We start from the raw sequence: 21,130 nt of genomic DNA, 5'->3' as shown, positions 1-21,130 counted from the left end.
TACATGGATGAACGTGCAGTATGGAGAGAAGTTCCAGCTCACCCACAAGACTTTGATCAATAATAATCTTAAGAAGAGTTTTGTATTAGCCCTCTCTTTTAAGTTCTTGGGATACGCCAGAATATGTGCTGCCAATAAACGAGTTCTTTCTAGGTGTAAGTCACACTATTTATAGCATTCTACTGTTTTCCTACAAAGGTTGCACTATTAACCAATATTCAAAGGTTCATCAACGCTTGTTTGATGACCTTTTTAATTATTGTCAAAGGCACGGCCTGGAGGTTAACACTTCAAAATGCAAGACACACCTATTGTACCTGCCCAATGTAATTTTTTAGATTTTGTTCTTAGAGCAGCCATATAACATCTCCTCTGTTTGTTTAATGTGCCATACTCTTACACCCACTTTAAGATGGCTTCCACATTTTACTTATGTGTGACAGTTCACACCCCTCTGAGAGCCCTTTAATGATTTTGTTCTACTTCGTTCCTTCTCATTAGGGTCTGTGAATTAAAGATATCCACACAAATGCTTTATGGAGTTTAAATGTGGAGAACTGCATCTAAAATTTGGCAGCTTTCAAGCAGTTTCAATAAACAAACATAAAAGTAAGTCATATGCTGGTTTTTAAAATAACGTCAACAAGAGATAGTGTTTCAAAAGACATACTTAAGAAGCAGCTTAACATCTCATATCGCAATACTTCCTTGGATCATGATTTAAACAAGTTAAACTGAAATCCTCGCTGTTCTATTTTATTGCATATTGGTCAGATAAAGGGGTACAGAGAAACATTTAACAATCAATTGATGCACAAGCAAGGTACACCTTGTACATTTTTCGTTTCATCTTATCTTTACTCCGGATGTATATACATGAGATTGCCATGTTTTTTTCATGTAGTATGCAAAGGTTTGGATCTTTGTGCTCAATCCACCAAGTCAGATTAAACTCTCCAGATGCATTGTTCGTCAGTGTACTGCATGAATTTTCAAACTCACAAGAATACACGTATGATGCCTCTACGTCTGGGTTTAAACATAAAAACATACTTCATTAATGTAAACTTGTTTTAGATAACTCTTAAATTACTGAGTCCCCACATTCGAAGAGCTAGGGCATAACTTTTTGCAGTTCCTGTGTTGCCAGTGAAATTTTAAAAATGAAGATTCCCTTATGCCTGAGTTAGTTTTGAACATCCCACCCCACCACCACCAATTCAAATTTATTAACCCTTACAAAGAGGGCGTGGGCCACTGATTGACGCTCACACTTCCTCCCTGGTGCGGGTCACGACCAGTGGCTGACACCAGGGAGGGAGTTAAAAAATCCTCCAATGCGTCATATAGGAGGAGCTTTTTAATGAAAAAAAAACCAGGAGACACAGAAGATCTTCTGTGTCTCCCCCCACCCCATCACCCGCCCGCCCCTTTGTGATGTCAGTGTGCCGCGAGGTGTGCTGACGTCACTGTTTGCGGCCGCTTCCTGCTTCGGTGGGGAAAACAGCTCCAAACGGCCTTCCCGACATTCTAGAAGACCTTGTTTGAAAGGAGAGACTCCCCTTTCAAAGAGGCCTTCCTGAACCAGTTTCCGGGCCCTCCATTGCAGCACAGCTGCGATGAAGGGCCAGTAAACCCCGCTAGACACCAGGGATTTCACTTGGGGAGTGGGGGGTCGGCCACCTCGGAAAATGGGTCGCCCCTCCCCATCAGAGGGCATATTGTTTTTGCAACTGTAGGTTTAGCCCTGATTGCGCGCGATCGCGCTCCCCCCAGGGGGTGTAAGAAAAAAAAATAATAATAATAATTATTATGGACAGGGTGTCGCCCGTGAGCAGGGCTACCCCCTGTGAGGGCAATAATTTTTTTTAACAGCTGTATGGTTTCCCTGGGGGCCACTATGGCCCCCAAGGAAACCATAGAGCTGTTAAAAAATATAGATCTATATATAGATAGAGCTGTATATAGATATATCTATGTAGCAATTTTGTGAATGTCTACATAGGCTAGTGTTTTAGAGCGACAGGTTAGCCAGTAGCAGAGATGGCATCTTGTTGGATGACTGCTGCTCAAGCCCTAACTGGGGTTATAGAGGACAGCTATGACGTAGGATCAGAGACTAAGACAGCAGATACTGAGACAGCATCTGAGGGACAGGGCAATGGCGCAGTCTCTGGGAGTGATTTTTCAGTCAGAGGAGTTCCATTCGATAGCTCCTCTTCCAGTGATTATGAGGGAGGTGATGAGGACAGTCCTGCTGTCCCTTCACACACAAAGTCTGTGCAGCGGGAAAATAGCGGTTAGCCCGACCCAGAGAGCAGGTGCATGTGGCGGTAAGCACAGAGAGAGTGCTCTCTTGGGAACTCTCTGTAGGAGGCTGGCCTGGCTTATAGTGGGTACCTTGTGGTACTTACACGCTGTGCCAGGTCCAGTTATCACTTATTAGTAGAATAGAGGTGTTTCTAGCAGCTTAGGCTGATAGAAGGTAGCTATGGCAAAGCTTAGGCTGAACTAGGAAACATGCAAAGCTCCTACTATACCACTTATATCATACAGCACAATATCATAAGAAAACACAATACTCAGAGTTACTAAAAATAAAGGTACTTTATTTTTATGACAATATGCCACAAGAATCTCAGTGAGTACCCTCGGTTAGAAGGTAAGTAATATACACAAACCCAAAAGAGGTAAGTAAGAGTAAGAAAAGTAATGCAAACAGTGTAGAATTACAATAGGATGCAATAGGTGAACATAGGTCTAAGGGCAACACAAACCATATACTCCAAAAGTGGAATGCAAATCACGAATGGAGCCCAGACCTATGGGAGCTTGTAGAGGGTCACTGGGACTGTAAGAAAACAGTCAGGGTGAACAAGATACCCCACCCCAATACCCTGAAAAGTAGGAGTAAAGTACACCTACTACCCCAAAAGGACACAATAGATGTGATAGGTGGATTCTGCAAGAACCACAAACATCAGCAAAGCAATGAAGACGGATTCCTGGACCTGAGGACCTGCAAGGCAAGGGGACCAAGTCCAAGAGTCGCGATAGTGTCCAGGGGGGGCAGGAGCCCAGAGAACCCCGGATGAAGGTGCAAGGAAGCTGCCTCCGGATAAAAGAAGCTTAGGATTTTGCAACAACAAAGAGAGCTAGGAACTTCTCCTTTGGATGGAAGATGTCCCACGGCGTGCTGAAGGTTGCAGAAGTGCTCCCACGCAGAAATACCACAAACAAGCCTTGCTAGCTGCAAGGGTCGCGGTAAAGATTTTTGGGTGCTGCTGGGAACCAGGAAGGACCAGGATGTCGCCTCTTGGAGGAGGAGACAGAGGGGGCGCTCAGCAACTCAGAGAGCCCCCACAGAAGCAGGCGGCACCCGCAGAAGTACCAGAGCAGGCACTTAGAAGATTTGTAAACCGGAGCTGGCTCAGAGTCACAAAGGAGGGTCCCACGACCTTAGAGTGCAACTCAGAGGGTTGAGCACTGCAGGATGGAGTGCTGGGGACCCAGGCTAGGCTGTGCACAAAGGAATCCTTGGAGGAGTGCACAGAAGCCGGAGCAGCTGCAAATCACGCAGTACACAGGTTTGCAGTCTAGCGTGGGGAGGCAAGGACTTACCTCCACCATAATTGGTCTGAAGGATCACTGGACTGTGGGAGTCACTTGGATACAGTTCCTGTGGTCCAGGGACCACGCTTGTCAGGATGAGAGGGGACACAGAGGACCGGTGATGCAGTCTTTTGGTGCCTGCGTTAGCAGGGGGAAGATTCCGTCGACCCACGGGAGATTTCTTCTTGGCTTCCAGTGCAGGGTCAAGGCAGGTGACCCCCAGAGCATGCACCACCAGGAAACAGTTGAGAAAGTCGGCAGGATTAGGCGCTACAATGTTGCTGGTAGTCGTCTTGCTACTTTGTTGCGGTTTTGCAGGCGTCCTGGAGCAGTCAGCAGTCGATCCTTGGCAGAAGTCAAAGAGGGAAGTACAGAGGAACTCTGGTGAGCTCTTGCATTTGTTATCTGACGAATACCCCAGAGGAGAAACCCTAAATAGCCAGAAAAGGAGGTTTGGCTACCAAGAAAGGAGGATTGGCTACCAAGAAAGGTAAGAGCCTGTCAGAGGGGGTCTCTGACGTCACCTGCTGGCACTGGCCACTCAGAGCAGTCCAGTGTGCCGCCAACACCTCTATTTCCAAGATGGCAGAGGTCTGGGACACACTGAGGGAGCTCTGGGCACCTCCCCTCGGAGGTACTGGTCAGGGGAGTGGTCCCTCCCCTTTCTTTTGTCCAGTTTCGCGCCAGAGCAGGGCTGGGGGATCCCTGAACCGGTGTAGACTGGCTTATGTAGAGATGGGCACCATCTGTGCCCATCAAAGCATTTCCAGAGGCTGGGGGAGGCTACTCCTCCCCAGCCCTTCGCACCTATTTCCAAAGGGAGAGGGTGTAACACTCTCTCTCAGAGGAAATCCTTTGTTCTGCGGTCCTGGGCTGGGGCTGCCCAGACCCCAGGAGGGCAGAATCCTGGCTGAGGGGTTGGCAGCAGCAGCTGCAGTGGAAACCCTGGAAAGGCAGTTTGGCAGTACCCGGGTTCTGTGCTAGAGATCCGGGGGATCATGGAATTGTCACCCCAATACCAGAATGGTATTGGGGTGACAATTCCATGATCTTAGACATGTTACATAGCCATCTTCGGAGTTACCATTGTGACGCTATACATAGGTAGTAACCTATGTATAGTGCACGCCTGTAATGGTGTCCCCGCACTCACAAAGTCCGGGGAATTTGCCCTGAACAATGTGGGGGCACCTTAGCTAGTGCCAGGGTGCCCACACACTAAGTAACTTGCCACCCAATCTTCACCAAGGGAGGGTTAGACATATAGGTGACTTATAAGTTACTTATGTGCAGTGAAAAATGGCTGTGAAATAACGTGGACGTTATTTCACTCAGTCTGCAGTGGCAGGCCTGTGTAAGAATTGCCTGAGCTCCCTATGGGTGGCAAAAGAAATGCTGCAGCCGATAGGGATCTCCTGGAACCCCAATACCCTGGGTACCTAAGTACCATAAACAAGGGAATTATATGGGTGTACCAGTGTGCCAATGAGAATTGGTCAATTTAGTCACTAGCCTGCAGCGACAAAAATTTGGAAAGCAGAGAGAGCATAAATACTGAGGTTCTGGTTAGCAGAGCCTCAATGATACAGTTAGGCACCACACAGGGAACACATACAGGGCACATACTATGAACCCTGGGGTCCTGTCTAGCAGGATCCCAGTGACACAAGGGCTAAAACAACATAAACACAGTGAAAAAGGGGGGTAACATGCCAGGCAAGATGGTACTTTCCTACACTCCCCAATTTAGTTAAGCCCCAAATTCCACCGCCCAAATCTTATTGTGGAGACATCAAAATTATCTATCACAAAACAACCTGGTTTTGTAAGGCAGGCACCTGCGTTTTTGGTCCTGGGCTCAGCGGCCATATAGGGAAACCTACTAACCCCAGACATTTCCGGAAACTAGACATTCGGGGGAGTCCACAGAAGTGTGACTTGTGTGGATTCCCCAAAGTTTTCTTACCAAGAATACCCTGTAAAGCTGAAATGTTGAATAAAAACTCAATTTTTTCTTACATTTCTGTCACACAAACTACAGGAATATGCTGGGATCCACAAAATTCCTACCACCCGGTGTTTCCCCACCTGTTCTGATAAAAACGCTACCCCACATGAGTGCCTGTACGTAGTGCAAGTGTAAGGAATGGATCACCCCAGGGTCAACGGCTGCCTTCATGTAAGGACCAACATTGACCATTGTGTGATCTATTCCTGACACGGAAACTAGGCCTACCCATACAAGTGAGGTACCATTGTTATCGGGAGACTCAGGGGAACACTGGGTAGAAGGAAATTTGTGGCTCCCCTCAGATTCCAGAATTTCCTGCCCCCGAAATGTTAGGAAAAAGTTCGTTTTTTTTGCCAAATACTGAGGTTTGCAAAGGATTTTTGGTAACCGAACCTGGTGAGAGCCCCACAAGTTACCCCATTCTGAATTCCCCTAGATGTCTAGTGTTCAAAAATGTATAGGTTTGCTAAGTTTTCCTAGGTGCTGGCTGAGTTAGAGGCCAAAGACCACAGCTAGGCACTTTGCAAAAAACAGGTTAGTATTCTTTGGGGAAATGTGATGTGCCCATGTTGCGTTTTGGGGCATTTCTTGTTGCGGGCATTAGGCCTACCCACATAAGTGAGGTACCATTTTTATTGGGAGATTTGAGGGAATGCAGGGTGGTAGGAAATTTTAAACTCCTGTCAGATTCCAGAACATTCTGACACTGAAATGTGAGGGGAAAGTGTTTTTTTGAGCCAGATTTTGAGGTTTGGAAAGGATTCTGGGTAACAGAACCTGGTGAGAGCCCCACAAGTCACCCCATCTTGAATTCTCCTATTGCTTTAGTTTTAAGAAATGCACAGGTTTGTTAGGTTTCTGTAGATACCGGCTGAGCTAAAGGCCAAAATCCACAGCTAGGCACTTTCCAAAAAACACGCCAGTTTTCAATGCAAAAATGTGATGCTTCCATGTTGCGTTTCCTGTCGCGGGCATTAGGCCTACCCACGCAAGTTAGTTGCCATTGTTATCGGGAATCTTGGGGGAAGACAGAATAGCGGAACAAGTGTTATTGCCCCTTGCCTTTCTCTACATTTTTTCCTTCCAAATGTAAGTCAATGTGTAAAAACTACGTCTATTTGAGAAATGCCCTGTAATTCACATGCTAGTATGGGCACCCCGGATTTCAGAGATGTGCAAATAACCACTGCTTCTCAACACCTTATCTTGTGCCCATTTTGGAAATACAAAGGTTTCCAATGATTTTTCACTCTTTATATTTGAGAAAATGAATTGCTGTATACCCGTTATAGTATGAAAACCCATTGCATGGTGAAGCTCATTTATTGGCTCTGGGTGCCTAGTGTTCTTGATGAACCTAGCAGCCCTATATATTCCCACAACCAGAAGAGTCCAGCAGACATAACGGTATGTTGCTTTAAAAAATCTGACATCACAGAAAAAAGTTACAGAGTAAAACATGGAGAAAAATGGCTGTTTTTATAACCTTAATTTCAATATTTTTTTATTTCAGCTGTTATTTTCTGTAGGAAAACCTTGTAGGATCTACACAAAGGAGCTTTTGATGAACTCAGAATGTTGTCTAATTTTTAGAAATGTTTAGCTTTCCGGGATCCAGCATTGGTTTCATACCCATTTCTGTCACTAACTGGAAGGAGGGTGAAAGCACAAAAAATAGTAAAAATGGGGCATGTCCCAGTAAAATGACAAAATTGTGTTGAAAAATGTGATTTTCTGATTCAAATCTGCCTGTTCCTGAAAGCTGGGAAGATGGTGATTTTAGCACCACAACCTCTTTGTTGATGCAATTTTCAGGGGGAAAAAAACCACAAGGCTTCTTCTGCAGCCCTTTTTTCCCATTTTTTTTTTTTTTAAAACAAATTTTCGCTGTATTTTGGCTAATTTCTTGGTCTCCTTCAGGGGAACCCACAAACTATGGGTACCTTGAGAATCCCTAGGATGTTAAAAAAAAGGACTCAAATTTGGCGTGGATATCTTATGTGGACAAAAAGTTATGAAGGCCTAAGCGCGAACTACCCCAGGGCTCAGCTCTGGGCGGGGGGCCGAGGCCCAGGAAGCATAATGGTAGACATGTTCTTTGGAACTTTCACTTTTTTTACAACATGAAAACACTTCAAACTTTATATTAAAATTCTAAATAAGTATTTTGAGGTTTCCTAATAGTAAAAATGTTATTTCTACCCTAGCTAAAAAAAAAAAAGTAATGACTACATAACTGTCTTGAGAGTTAACACTCACTTTGCTGCAAAATATGCACAGCAAATTACAATTTTTAGATATTTCTTTTAGCAAAAAATAAACCATCGTTAAAATACTATTGGCCTCTATTTTGCTGTAAAATAAATCTGCAGAAGTAAAATTTAAGATGTATTTCCTAGTAAAATAAGTGATCGTTTTTTGGTTCATTTAAATGTCAGCATATTAATTTTGGGGCGGAAAGTGTACCCACTAAAAATAATTTGCAGAAGAATTATACCCAAAAAGGTCTGGATAACTGCGCCGTGTAATGAACAGCAAAACGGGGATTATGGTCAGTTCTGCTTCCATAATAAAAGCATGGCATTCCCATACAGTTACAAAATCAACGTAAAACGAAACACCCACAATCAGCATTAAATGAGAGTTTAAGTCTCGTCTCTTTATTTAACTGAAGTTGATGTTAAAGTTGAAAAACTGCTGATTTCGCCATGTGGTCTTTGTATTTCACCAGATGGCACCCCTCGGTGTGTATTATTGAAGTGTTTATTATAATGTTCGGGGGGGAGGGTATCTAGCTGGCTTTATTTTTGCACGGTGCAGAGCTGAGCTTGCAGCGTGTAAAGTGATGTAATTTAAGCAGATACTCCTTTGAGTTAGAGCTTTCTTTGCCACCTTTTGCTTCCGAGCTCTGCAGTCTAAAAATGAACAAATCACTCAGAGAAATACTGGGTAAAATTAGTTTACTTCAGTCGCTTGAAACAGGCGCTCAGCGGGCGCGCCAGCAATGCCAATGATGATAGGTCCCCGGGGTCTCTGAGGCTTGATGGGCTGGGCCGGATCAGAAATCAATCTCACAGCTGTATGGGGCATCAATCCCCCCAAAGGGCTTCTTGGTGTTTGACTATATCATTTAAGGGTAAGTATTGCACTGTTGTGCTGGTTGCTGAAGGCAGGTAAAACAACCGATGGGAGCAGATAAGATGCAAAGAGCAGGCTCTTGGAACAAGGGAGAAACACACATTTTGCTCAATGTGCCACAACTATAACATCAGAAAAAAAAGTACTAACTCAGAGAAATATTTGCTTAAATAAATTCACGTTAAGCCCTACAGGCGCATAAAGTAGCTGCTCGGGTCTGCACCGCTCCAGAAGTCAACATTTGATCTCTATTGCTGCCGCATTCTATATTCTTTGCTTCAGCTGCCACCGAAAACTGTAAGGTAATCATACAGGTATGACAGAGGAGCATTCCAAACATAGATGGATTCCAAGGAAATCAAGTCAGGAGTATGACATTATTACAAATGGTGTAGGGAGGTGAATAGATTTAGAAGGTTCTTAATGAGTATATCTTTTGAAGTTGATGTCTTTCTCACTCTTTGGGTGATTATCGTGCATAAGTCACTGATCCCCGGAACTGTGCTCAGAAGCATGAGGGATCCGGAGGCTAGAACGCAGTCATTGTCTGGCACCACTCGTGGCTTACCGCACATCAACACAGACACCTCTGCTGGCGAGTGTGCCTTCATGTTCTGAAGAACTGATCCTCCCACACAAGGATTAAAGCATTACAAAGTCCAGTAGCAAGGCACTCCTTAAAAGAACATTTCAATGAAATTGAAATAACACAGCCTGCAGCTGACTGTCTGTTATAATTGGTAAGAAAAATACTTCACCAAGTTAAGAACAAAATCCCAGCATGTATGGGTCTCTCGGGAGAATATTCAATGTTTAGTTTGTAAAAGGAAGAAGGTTTAGGGGCCAGTTGTTTTCTTCGGAGCCTGCTGCTAGCACAGCCTAACAAAATGGCTACCAAATAACAAGGCTGTCTAGCTCTTGATTTTCCCTCATGCCTCTTTTTAGGTCCCACCTAAAATAGCTAATGTGCTGCCTCTTGTGAGGCATAATGCTTTCTAACAGTGGGCCTAGAGACCGCCCATTGTTTACTTTTTGTTGGCTTAATTGCCGCTATCATTTGCTTGCTTGATGGTCAGCAACAATGGGCCTAGAGACAGCCTATTGTTTACTTTTGGTTGGCTTCATTGACACTCGCAGTTGCTTGCTCAATGTTCAGCTGCCATACATATCATCCACTGCTCATTTTTGTTGGTGCTAATTTTTTCACATTGTTTAAGACCTCTACCAGAGAGCATCTTTTTCAGCTGTCTCCCTCATGTACTTCTATCTCTGTGTTCCTTCTGCCTGCTGACTTTCCTCTGTCGGTCATGTAGACCACCCCCATCTGCTCTATGTTGCCCTTATTGTGTTGCTTCTACCACCTGCCCTCCCTCTGTTGTCTGTGTTGCCACAATACCTGCTCTCCCTCGGTTGTCTGTGTTGCCCCCACCACACGCTTTCTCTTCATTGTCTGTATTGCCCATCACACTCACCCTCTCATCATTGTCCATGTTGCCCCTTGCACCTGCTTTGCTCTGACCCCCACCCCGTTGTCCCTGGTGCCCCTGCCACTTGTCCTACCTTCACTGTCCAGGTTAACCCTGCCACCAGCCCATCCTCTGTTATCTGTGTTGTCCTTGTCACTGCCCTCCCTCCGTTTTACCCATCACCATCTGCCATAACCCAAAAAATCTCTGTGACATGGCCAGTGCTGACTGTGTCATAGTGCTTTTTTTACCACACCCTCTGTTGTCTGTGTTGCTCCCCCACATGCCCTTTCCCCCACTGTGTTTCTGCTTGCCCTGCTTTCCCTCCCACCAGCACAAAAAAAAAGTTGATATGACATGGCCAGCGCTGGCTGTGTTAAAGTGCTTTTTTTAACAATAAAGAAAATCTTTAGCCATGCTGCAAAGCAGGCCATCTCCGATGAGGAACCACAGTACTCCCAGGGCAGTCACGGTTCAAGCTTGACCCCCATGCTACCATGATACCATGCAAGTTTCCCCAAGGCCCATAGGATGTGAAGCTTGTGTGGTGGTACCATTGGAAGTACCACTGTCCCTGAAAAATTGTTAAAGAAAAAGAAAATAAAATGCCAGTTTGTGTTTGGAGGGTTGGGAGCCGGTGAAGGGGTTGGGGAACATCTCGCAATGCCCAGCATGAGGCTGGGTTCCTGTAGGGTTTGAGTGCCTCCATCCGTTCCCCTTGGCGCTTACAGCCAAAGCAGGGGGGTTGGGCGCCCACAGACGAGCTGGGTGCAGGGTGTTAGAAGGTAAATACAACCACAACCCCTTGCACAGGGTTTGCATTATAAAAGTAGCAAAAAGGCTAGGGGAAATGTAGAAAGCTGGCTTGGTGTGTGGTGGGTACCTAAGGTACTTACTCCTTATACCAGGACCAGGTATCCCTTATTAGTTTTGTGTAGGCAGTGTCTAGAAACCAGGCTCTCTAGAAGTAGCTGTGGATGAGCAGCCAAGGCTCATCTAAGAGACATGCAAAGCTCAAGCAATACAACTGTAGTCACACAGCACTTACACACATGAAAGAAAATACTTGGTGTTACAAAAAAAGGCACTTTATTTTAGTGAGACAATACCAAAAAGTACTAGAGAGGCAACCCTCCAATAGGAGGTAAGTAATAAACTAAATATATACACTTGTTATCAGCAATAGGCATAGAAAGTGATAGAAAACAGAGCAAATACAGTTAAACAATAGTGACCCTAGGGGGAGCCCAAACCATATACTAAAAAAAATGGAATGCGAATATAGGACCCCCACCTAGGTAAGTGGAATGTGTAGAGGGAAGCTGGGGTTAGTAAGAAACCCCAAAGGTAAGTACCACAATGCCCCCTAGCAACCAGGAGGAAAGGAGTAAATTACTAGGTTTTCCCCAAACCACCCAAATGGAATAAAAGGAAGAAAACGCAACAGCCAGACAGGACTACAAGACACCAGTGGTGGATTCCTGAAGAGGAAGAGCTGTAGAAGAAGGGGACTAAGTCCAGAAGTCACAGAAGAGTCCAGGAGGAGTAGGAGCTACTACCCACCCAGCTGTGGATCAGGAGTTGGTCGACAGTGATGTGAAGTAGGTCAGTACTGCAGTCCTAGAGTTGGTGAAGAGTTCCTGAGGAATGCAGACAATGTCGCATGCTAGAAGAAGAATTGCAGTCGGGTGTTGGTGCAGGAATTCCACCAACAAGCGTTGGCAAAATCAAATGTTGCAGTTGGTGGAAAGGGGAGCTACCGGGGACCAGCAAGGCCCTAGAGGACTCAACCCAGGAGGGGGAATCAGAGGGGACCCTCAGTGACACAGAGAGCCCACAGGAGCAAAGGCAGCACCCACAGAAGTCCCACAGGATGGGGACACAGGAGTCACAGAAAAGCACAGGAAGCACAACTGGAGAAGGGTTCCACACCGCAGGAAAACCATTCAGAGGGCTGTACATCACAGGAAGGAGTGCTAGGGGCTGGAGCTACGAGCAGCCTGAAGATCCCTTGGAGGAGATGCAAACAAGCCTTGGCAGCCGCAAGAGATGTGGTGCATGAGGGTACTGTCCTGCGTGGGAAGGCAAGGGCTTACCTCCACCAAAGTTGGACAGCTGGCAGAGAAGGCCAAGAGCACTACTCCGAACTAACACCCATGATGCAGGATCCATGGGTGAAAATGGTACAAGTTACCAAGTTAGAAGTGAGAGGGCATAATCACTGGGGTCCTGGTTAGCAGGATCCCAATGAACACAATCAAACACAGTGGCAAGAGGCAGAAAATGTGGGTAACCATGCCAAGAAAGGGGATACTTTCCTACAGGAAATATTAGAAAATCTAGGTCTTTTATTAATTAACCTCACAACATGGTGCCAAAAATCATTACATTTGTCATTTAAAATATAAGGCCTCATTTAGTGTTTGGCAGACAGGGTGCTCCAGTGAAAATGTGGCAGAGTACCTGTCGCCACCCTAGTCCCTCATGCTACAGCACGCTCATGAGCAATGCTACAATACAATGGGATGTGATTGTAATGTTCATGAATTAAGGTATGCATGCATTTGATTGGGTCATGACATTGTGCTTCTCCGTGGTGACCTTTTGCACTAGGGTGTATGTATTTATAGTTCACTTTGTTTGAAACGTTAGAGCACAGTTGGTTGAACCAAATTATGTGAAAGAATATTGGGAAAAGGGACAACAAACCAGTTGTAAAAAATATGTGAACTCACATCGTGCAAGGCTTGTTGACCAACTACCTAGCACTAACTTATTTGATCCTTTTTAGGAAAAATCATTTGACTGCGTAACAGACAATAATCTTTTGGTGAAATTCTTGCAAGAAAGACTGAGTAATACCAGAAACCTGGAACACTTTAATTTACTGTTTTGTGTTTGTTTGCACAAATGACTCTTGAACAGTTACTGATATTTATGTTTAAAAAAAAACATTATCGCTATTGATCACCAAGACTTTTTTGGTTGCTGTGAAGAAACAGGAGCCCAGACTTGGTGAAAGACTAAAGTATTTTGTCTTTGAGAACCTTGTTGTCTTTATGTGCTGTATGGGACAAAAGTCATAGTATGCGATAAAAGCCCCTGTTGAGATGTTAGGTACTCTAACCTATATGTCCTTTAACATGTTATGTTTTGGGGCATAAAATCAAAGCTATGTTCAGGAGAGTCTACACGCTAGTAAACTAATTGTGCCTCTTTTTACAGACCTGTTCCCATGCTGGAGCCCTGCTAACCAAGGGGACCCGATGCATATCACAACCCATCCTGTCCACCCATCACTGCCTCGATAAGAAGTAGAGCAGAGACCCAAGTGGTTCTTTTTTTCTCTCTTTTCTTCTCCAAACCCAGTTTCCCTTTAGGGCCTTGCCCTGTGCAGCACTTACCTAAAAGAATCACTGCAACAGCGAAGGCCCTTGAAGGAGTTGGGGCCAAACTCACCCCATCGGAACAACCTGTGGAATTCAGGTGAGTGGCTTGTGCCAGTACCCCGATCGTCAAATTCTCCTACCTTCTGTCCGATTTAAAGATGAGCAGACCTTAAGCATTTGGTCTACAGAGCGCTTGTTCTCTCTGTCTATGGCATACTTCCTTTCAATGGAGTAGGGGCCCTCAAAGGAAAGGGGTACACCATAGTTAGAGTAGATAATGTAATGCTTTTTTCCTTGGTCATCGCCAGGAGAAACCTGGAGATGTGGGACAGGAAAAAACCCAGAATGATCCCACCCTGCCAGGTTGTGGGGGTTGTTTGTTTTTCAAAAACAAATTCCCGCTTTGGAAATGTGCTTTTAGTAAAACAAAAAACAGAGTTTGACAACCGGCCATCATTGCTCATGGTATCATCCATCAATCGTTGCCTACATTGATAGAAATCACCATGGACAGCTGCCAAACTTTAGATCAGCCCCATACTAATGTAGTTTAACATTAAAACACTTACATGACAAGCAACATAACGTTATTTTCTATTCTTTAACCAACAGAGGTGGTTCTGAAAATGACATTTTTTGAGATTTTAGACCTTTAAAAAAATGCAGGGGGTTACAGTAAGCACAAAACAAAACTGTCCATTTGAACTTGAATCCAGAAATTATATTTTTTCAGATCTGTTTGTGGGCAGCTAGTAATGTGTCCCGAGAAGCAGATACACAATACAGAGAATTTTGTTGCACCTGGTGTAGCAACACAGAGTAGCGTGCATTAGCAACAGTTCGTGTTGATAAGATATAAGATGGCACAGAGTCTCCATATTGGAGTAAAAGGTAATTCTGCAGAAGAAGCCTCTTCTTCCTCCTCCCGTTTCTTTTTGCAGCACTAGATTGTCTGTTATGCCAGGAATTCAAATGCTTCCCCATGCCAGATGTTCCCATGTGCCAATTTTCCAGCAGAATATTTTTTGCTGGCACCCCAGCTAAACTCCTTGTGGCAGAAAATACAAGTGGCCACCTTTATGGACACATTTTTCTCCCCAGACGGATTAGAAACAAACTGCCAGACATCTGGCATGGTCCTCACCTTCTCCTCCTAAGGATCTTGTTGCAATGCCTCTTCTTTTCAAGATTCCATGATATATATTTTTGTTGGTGTAGCAAGAAGGTCATTGCAGACCACAGAATGTTTGCACGCCCAAGTGCAAGTCCCTAATGACGGTAAAGGGGTGAGAGCTTCCTAAAAATGCAGTAATATAGTCACTTCAATCAAACATATTCGCTTTTAAGGAAGCCACAACAACTCATAAAACACACAAGTGTTATTGAAAGCTACAAGACATTTTGCTTTTTTGACTGTAACACAATCACTATGCTCAAAGGTGAAATGTAATGTCCCCTTCATATTAAACACATCTTTTCTTTAACAACAGACACATCTGGAAAATGAAATGCCCCGCTATCATTGACTCTATGGGTACTACCAGAAAACTTCAAGATTACTGCGGGCCGGGGCGTGGCTAACCGCCGACGGATTAGGATGCAAAGGAACAGAGCTCCCGGCTAAGCTCCACCATCCAGGCCCATCCCGAGTGACAACCATCGATCTTGCACCCTAATAGTATGACGTGGGTGTGCCATGCTGTGCCCTGCATGCTGCCAGAGATTTGGGGGCTAACGGCAGAGAGAAAGGGAAAATACACCCCAAAGAAGCACAAAGCTGCTGCTTCCAAGATGGCGGTGGGCGGGCTGCTGTGACTGAGCCCGTGGACAGTGGGGTGGTGCTACGGCTGTACTCTCCCCTCCTGGTCTGCAGGGCTACCTGTGACTGGGCCTACTGGGCCTCAGATGGTGTTGGAGCTGAGTTCCCTGCTGACAGCAGAGACTGAGGATCTCTACATGGCCAGCATGGAGGAAGGGAGGGCCGCCTATCCCTCCAAGGCCCTGGGAGGCCCACAGGTGTGGGGGAGGAAGGGGAGATTGATCTGTGTGTGAGCGAAGCAACCAAGCAGTGGTGAGTGCAGAGGCAGCCACCAGCTTACCCCTCCCCGGCGCTGGGGACACTGTCTGGGGTGACTCACCCTCCTGCTTCCTGACAGCTTTGAAGAACTGCAGGTAACTAGCGACCCCCCTTTAGGGATTAAGTACCGGACCTGCGACATTGGCAGGGGGGATAACACTGCAGGCCCCCCACAGCTCTCCCATTGAACTTTAGCCCATATACGAATTAGGCAAAGGAGGACTGCCCCAAGGAACTAGATCAGCACCATTACTTACCTACATAGGCATAGTTGGCCTCCTCCTGAACCGCTGCAGTACAGAAGGGAGGAGTCCCAGCAGAAAGAAGAGGCCTGCTATCCAGGGGTGCCTTGCGGAGCACCACCTAACAGATTATACTAGACCCTAACAACTGTGCTGGTAGTCCTTGGTACAACTGTCCGGGCCATATCTGGTCCTGTGTTGCCATGAGGGGCCTTCCCTGCACCCGTGCTGGAAAACAGGGGACTGCTAACAGTGAACCTCCATTTCATGATGGGCAAATGCAACAAAAAAAGGGATACTAGCGATCCCTCCTGGCTACCAGATTGGCTGATGCAAAGGGGGAACCCAGCAATGGGAGTATGGCAGTACAATGCTGGCTACCATTCTTAAGATGATTAATGTATCCCGAGAAGAACTTGAACTCAAGATCGACACACTGGACACTGAGCTAGGACTGCTGCAAGATGACCAGAGGCGGGTCACAGAGAGGGTCACCGCTACTGAATGAACATTGGATGATCTCATCTCGGACGCTCATACTTTGCAGGACCAAATGTTAAAAATGGGCACCAGGGTAAAGACACTAAAACTAAGGACTGAAGATGCAGAGAACAGAGCAAGATGTAACAACCTCCGTATAATTTGCATGCCACAGCTTATAGAGGGACCTAGAGCTGATATGACTGCCTTCCTGAAAGGATGGCTCCACACCAAGGTGGCCCTTGAGGGCGTCTCCCCATTCTTTGTCCTTGAGGGTGCCCACTGGGTGCCCTCTGGATCCCTGCCACCTGGTGCGGGTCCCAGGTCAGTTGTGGCCAGGGTACTACACTTCAAGGACGAAGATCACATCTTGACCTAGGCACGAGTGAAAGAAAATATCACCATACAAAATCGGAGAGTCATGATTTTCTCCGACTTTACTAGGGATGTTCAGCAGCAAAGGGCCTCCTTCATAGATGGGAAAAAGAAATTCAGAAAACTGAGCATCACCTATACAACGCTGCTCCCTGTCCAGCTTCACATGATGCATGATAACTCTGAGCAGTTCTTTACATCCCCACCCCAGTTATGGGACTGGATAGAGCAGCTGCCTCGGAAGGAAACCAACTCAGCTAATGGTAGCCAACAGTGTTTTCAGAGATCCCAAAGCACAAGAGTCACAACCGTCAAGAATGCAATACTGTAAGGCCTGCAAGAGCGCCCAAGAGCGGTGGAGGAGGTGGTAGCCATGGGCAGAAGAGGATCAGTTCCCCCATCAGAGATGGATGAAGATGATTCAGAGAACTTCGATTTTGAACAAGCATCAAACTCCTCACAGAACTCAGAGACCTTTGTCCCACGGGTAACTCTTATCTAAAGAAGCTGCAGGAGAAGAGACAAGATACCTTACACTGGAACTGGGCATACTTGTGTAACCTGTTAATGAAGTAATGATGTGCCCTAACAAATGGGGCGAGATCGGCTCATATATCCTTTTTCACTATATTACCTGAATGGTGGGCGACGAAGCTGGGAGGCTCCCACCAAAAAGAGCCCCAGCAGCTCTAAGTTGTGCATATAAAAAGAGCACGTATGTTATTGCACTGTTTGCTAGTTTGGGTGGGGATGAATGGAATGTTAACTGGTTAATAGGAATGGACGATTCTGCTGTCTCTGCATCTGTTATTATGTCCACTGTATGGTGGGTTGTTACCCCACTTCCTCCTTGGAGCTGGGAAGGCTGGGCAATAGCTCCTGGACATTATTGTACAGATCACTCATGGCAACATCCTTAGCCTATACATTTGTTAGTTGGAACGTCGGGGGCTTAAACAGCATGTCAAAAAGGTACAATGTATGTTTGTATTTGCAAAGACGAGGTGCCCATATTGACCTTTTACAAGACACCCACCTCGCTGTCCCCGTGCGGGAGACTCAGCACAGGCGATGGCGAGGACAGTTATATGCCACAACCTACTCAGCCTTTGCAAGGGGAGTTTTGATATGGATCCATTCTGGGGTTCCATTTCAAAACACAGGGTAACTCATTCATCCTAACAGATTGTACGTCTTGGTGTCTGGCAGACTCGCAGAACAGGATATTACTATTGTTGGGTTTTATGCTCCAAATTCAGACCAGGGGACATTCTTCCATGTGCTCTCGCGTTCAATAACTTTACGTCTCACATACCCTCTCATACTAGGTGGGGACTTCAATAGTGTGTCTGATCCCACAGTTGATAGATCCCACCCACCCCTGAGGGACTCTCCTGTGATTCAGTTGACACAGACATTCCAGGACTTGCAACAATGGGGCCTGGTAAACTCCTGGAGAAGGCTGTATCCAGGAACCAGGGAGTATTCATTTTTCTCAGAGCTTCATGACTTACATGTTCGATTGGACACATTTCTCTGCTCTCCAGGGGTGCATGTGAGGGTGTGACATGCAGAATATCTCTGCTGCACGGTCTCTGACCACAATCCAATATTACAATCATTGGACTGGCACTGGGAGTGGCCCTGAATCCCAAATCGGCATCTACGTGTAGAGACACTAGAAGACCCGGTGTTTAAACAAATGATAGGGGAGGCAATTACTATGCAGAGAATGCCCACTTGACAGATTAAGCCCTAACTGAGTGGTGATCAGGGGGTCAATGTCTTGCTGAAACAGTGGGGAGTAGGCACATTCTGCTGAGAGAGGCCGAGGTACAAAAACAAGCTTCAAGAGAAGTAGAGAGGGCCCGTCCTGGGATTACGGGTCTGTTGGACGCCAAAGAGCAAGTAGCTGCATGCAGGGAGAAGCTTCGGTGCTTTGACCATCACAAATATATGATCAGTGCTCATGCAGAGCGCGACAAAGCTGTTACACTGCTGGCGTGGCTTACTAACCCCGCCTGTAGATGTTCCCTAATATTGGAACTAGAATCAGCACAAAGTGTAAATTTATATGGCCAGGCTGAGATAAACCAGCAATTTGAGGACTATTATAGAGACCTGTATGTCCCCTCACTGGGCCGCCACGGGAGAGTCTAACTGATTTCTTGTGAAAAGCAGAGCAACCACACTTAGATGTGGAAGACGCTGACAGCCTGGGAGGCCCTATCACCTTGCAGGAAGTGCAGGCAGCTGTAAAATCCATGACATGAGGCAAAGTGCCTGGAACTCTGCCAACTATATTGAAGAACTTGCCCCTAGGTTGGTGAGTCATATACAGCGGCCCTGGAGGCAGGTGGACTGCTGACCACTACAGGTCAAGCTCTGGTGGTCCCATTGCTCAAACCAGGTGGATCCACTCGGGATGTTTGAGCCTATTACCCTTTATACATGCTTAACATGGATTACAAAATTCTGAGCCTTCCATCCCCTTTGCCACATGTACACACTTATACATCCCAATCAAACCTGATTTATCATGGGAAGGAACACAGCAATAAATATTCATAGACTTCTCTCTCTCATGGACACTGCAAGCCCAGAGGAAGACAACTCGGTGGTCGTCTCCATCGAAATAGAGAAAGCAGAGAATAGAGAAAGCATTTGATTAGCTTATGATGGGATTACATGTATGATGTAATGGACAGTTTGAGGCAGTGGGTGGGCTTTTTGCAATGGACACAGATCCTTTACACAGCCCCAACAGCACGGGTCTGCACTGGCAAAGCAATCTCCAACTCTTTTGTGGTGGGAGCAGTAACCGGCAGGGCTGCCCCACTCCCCACTTTTATTTGCCATTGCAGTAGAACCACTGGCCTGTAGGGCACGAACAGGGAGGATCATTTCGGGGACTGAAGCGGAGGGGGCAGCTCCATAACAACGCACTTTATGCTGATGACATGTTGTCCCTTGCTGGGGCAGAGGAGGGCCTATCTGGAGCTATAACACTGATTGAGCAGTGACATTTTAGATGTCAACATTGGAGCAGCCCTGAGGGCCCCTCAAGCTAGTGTGACTTTCTGGAGGATCCTCCCCTTCTCTGTGGCGGGCCACATAGCAGTTGCTAAAATTGTGGCTCTCCCTCACCTGCTTTTTTTTGTCACCCTTCCTGTAACACTTCCTCACAGATTCTTCAAGTAGATAGACTTTTTATTAGCTGCACTCACCTGGGGAACTGGCATACGGAGGGTAGCCATGACCAAACCCCTTGAACCTACAGCTGAAGAGGGCTGGCCGCACATGATTTTGAAACATTTTACCTAGCAGCCCAAATCCAATGGCTGAATCAAACGTTACACACCCAGCTAAACCTGGGGGGGGGGAGCCCTAGGCGAGAGCCTGGGATTACACAATTTGCTCCAAATTCTTTTGACCCTCAGACTCCCTGTAATTGGGAGATCTATGGAACTACGCACTGTTAGGCATTGTTAGCAATGCTGCTTGCAACGCATCCACACCCTGCAACCCTGTGCACCAGACCTTCCACTGCAAAGCCTGATAATATTAGATGCAGAAGAGGCCCTGGGGGGCATAATAGATTGGGCGACATCTGGCATAAGCAAAGTGGGCAACCTGCATAGAGACAATGAGTTACTGTCCTTTGCGGACATCTCGGAGACGTTTGAGTTATCTCCAGGCCAAGTCTTGTTAAGTCATGCAGAGGCACTATCAGTGCAGAACCATTGGGGCCAGGGTTCATGATAGTAGCTGTGTTCTCTGCATGACCATGGGCAGGGCAAGGACGATCACCCCAGTGTACCAGGCACTCCAGACAGGTACCAATACAGCTCTAGAGGAATTGTGCCTGAAATGGGAGGAGAGACCGGCAGACCCAATCCTGGAAGAGCAGTGGGTATCTATCCTGGCACACACTTATACTATCTCCCGCAATGCCTGGGTTAAACTCATAACTTATACTATATACACAGAGCCTAACTTACACCTGGCAAGGTCATGTGAACATTTGGAGCCCAGGATATAAAGTGCCCCAGGTGTGGGGAACTGGGGGTGGAAATTCTACATACAGTGTGGAGTTGTCATGATTTGCTCAATTATTGGGAATGGTTCATAACACATAAATGAGGTCACCAAGAGACAGATCTCTTGCTTCCCCATGGCATGTTGCTGGGAGGATTCCCTTGCCCGCTAAATTTAAAACAACTACCAAATTCATAGACTTGGCCTTGGTCCTTGCCAAAAGAGAAATCCCTCTGTGTACAGGTCTCGGTGAATAGAATGAACCATGGGAACATCCTAGAGCCAAGTATAGCACTGCATTC

This window comes from Pleurodeles waltl, chromosome 1_1 (assembly GCF_031143425.1).
Source record: "Pleurodeles waltl isolate 20211129_DDA chromosome 1_1, aPleWal1.hap1.20221129, whole genome shotgun sequence".
Classification (NCBI taxonomy): domain Eukaryota; kingdom Metazoa; phylum Chordata; class Amphibia; order Caudata; family Salamandridae; genus Pleurodeles; species Pleurodeles waltl.
Note: the sequence above shows the minus strand (reverse complement) of the source record.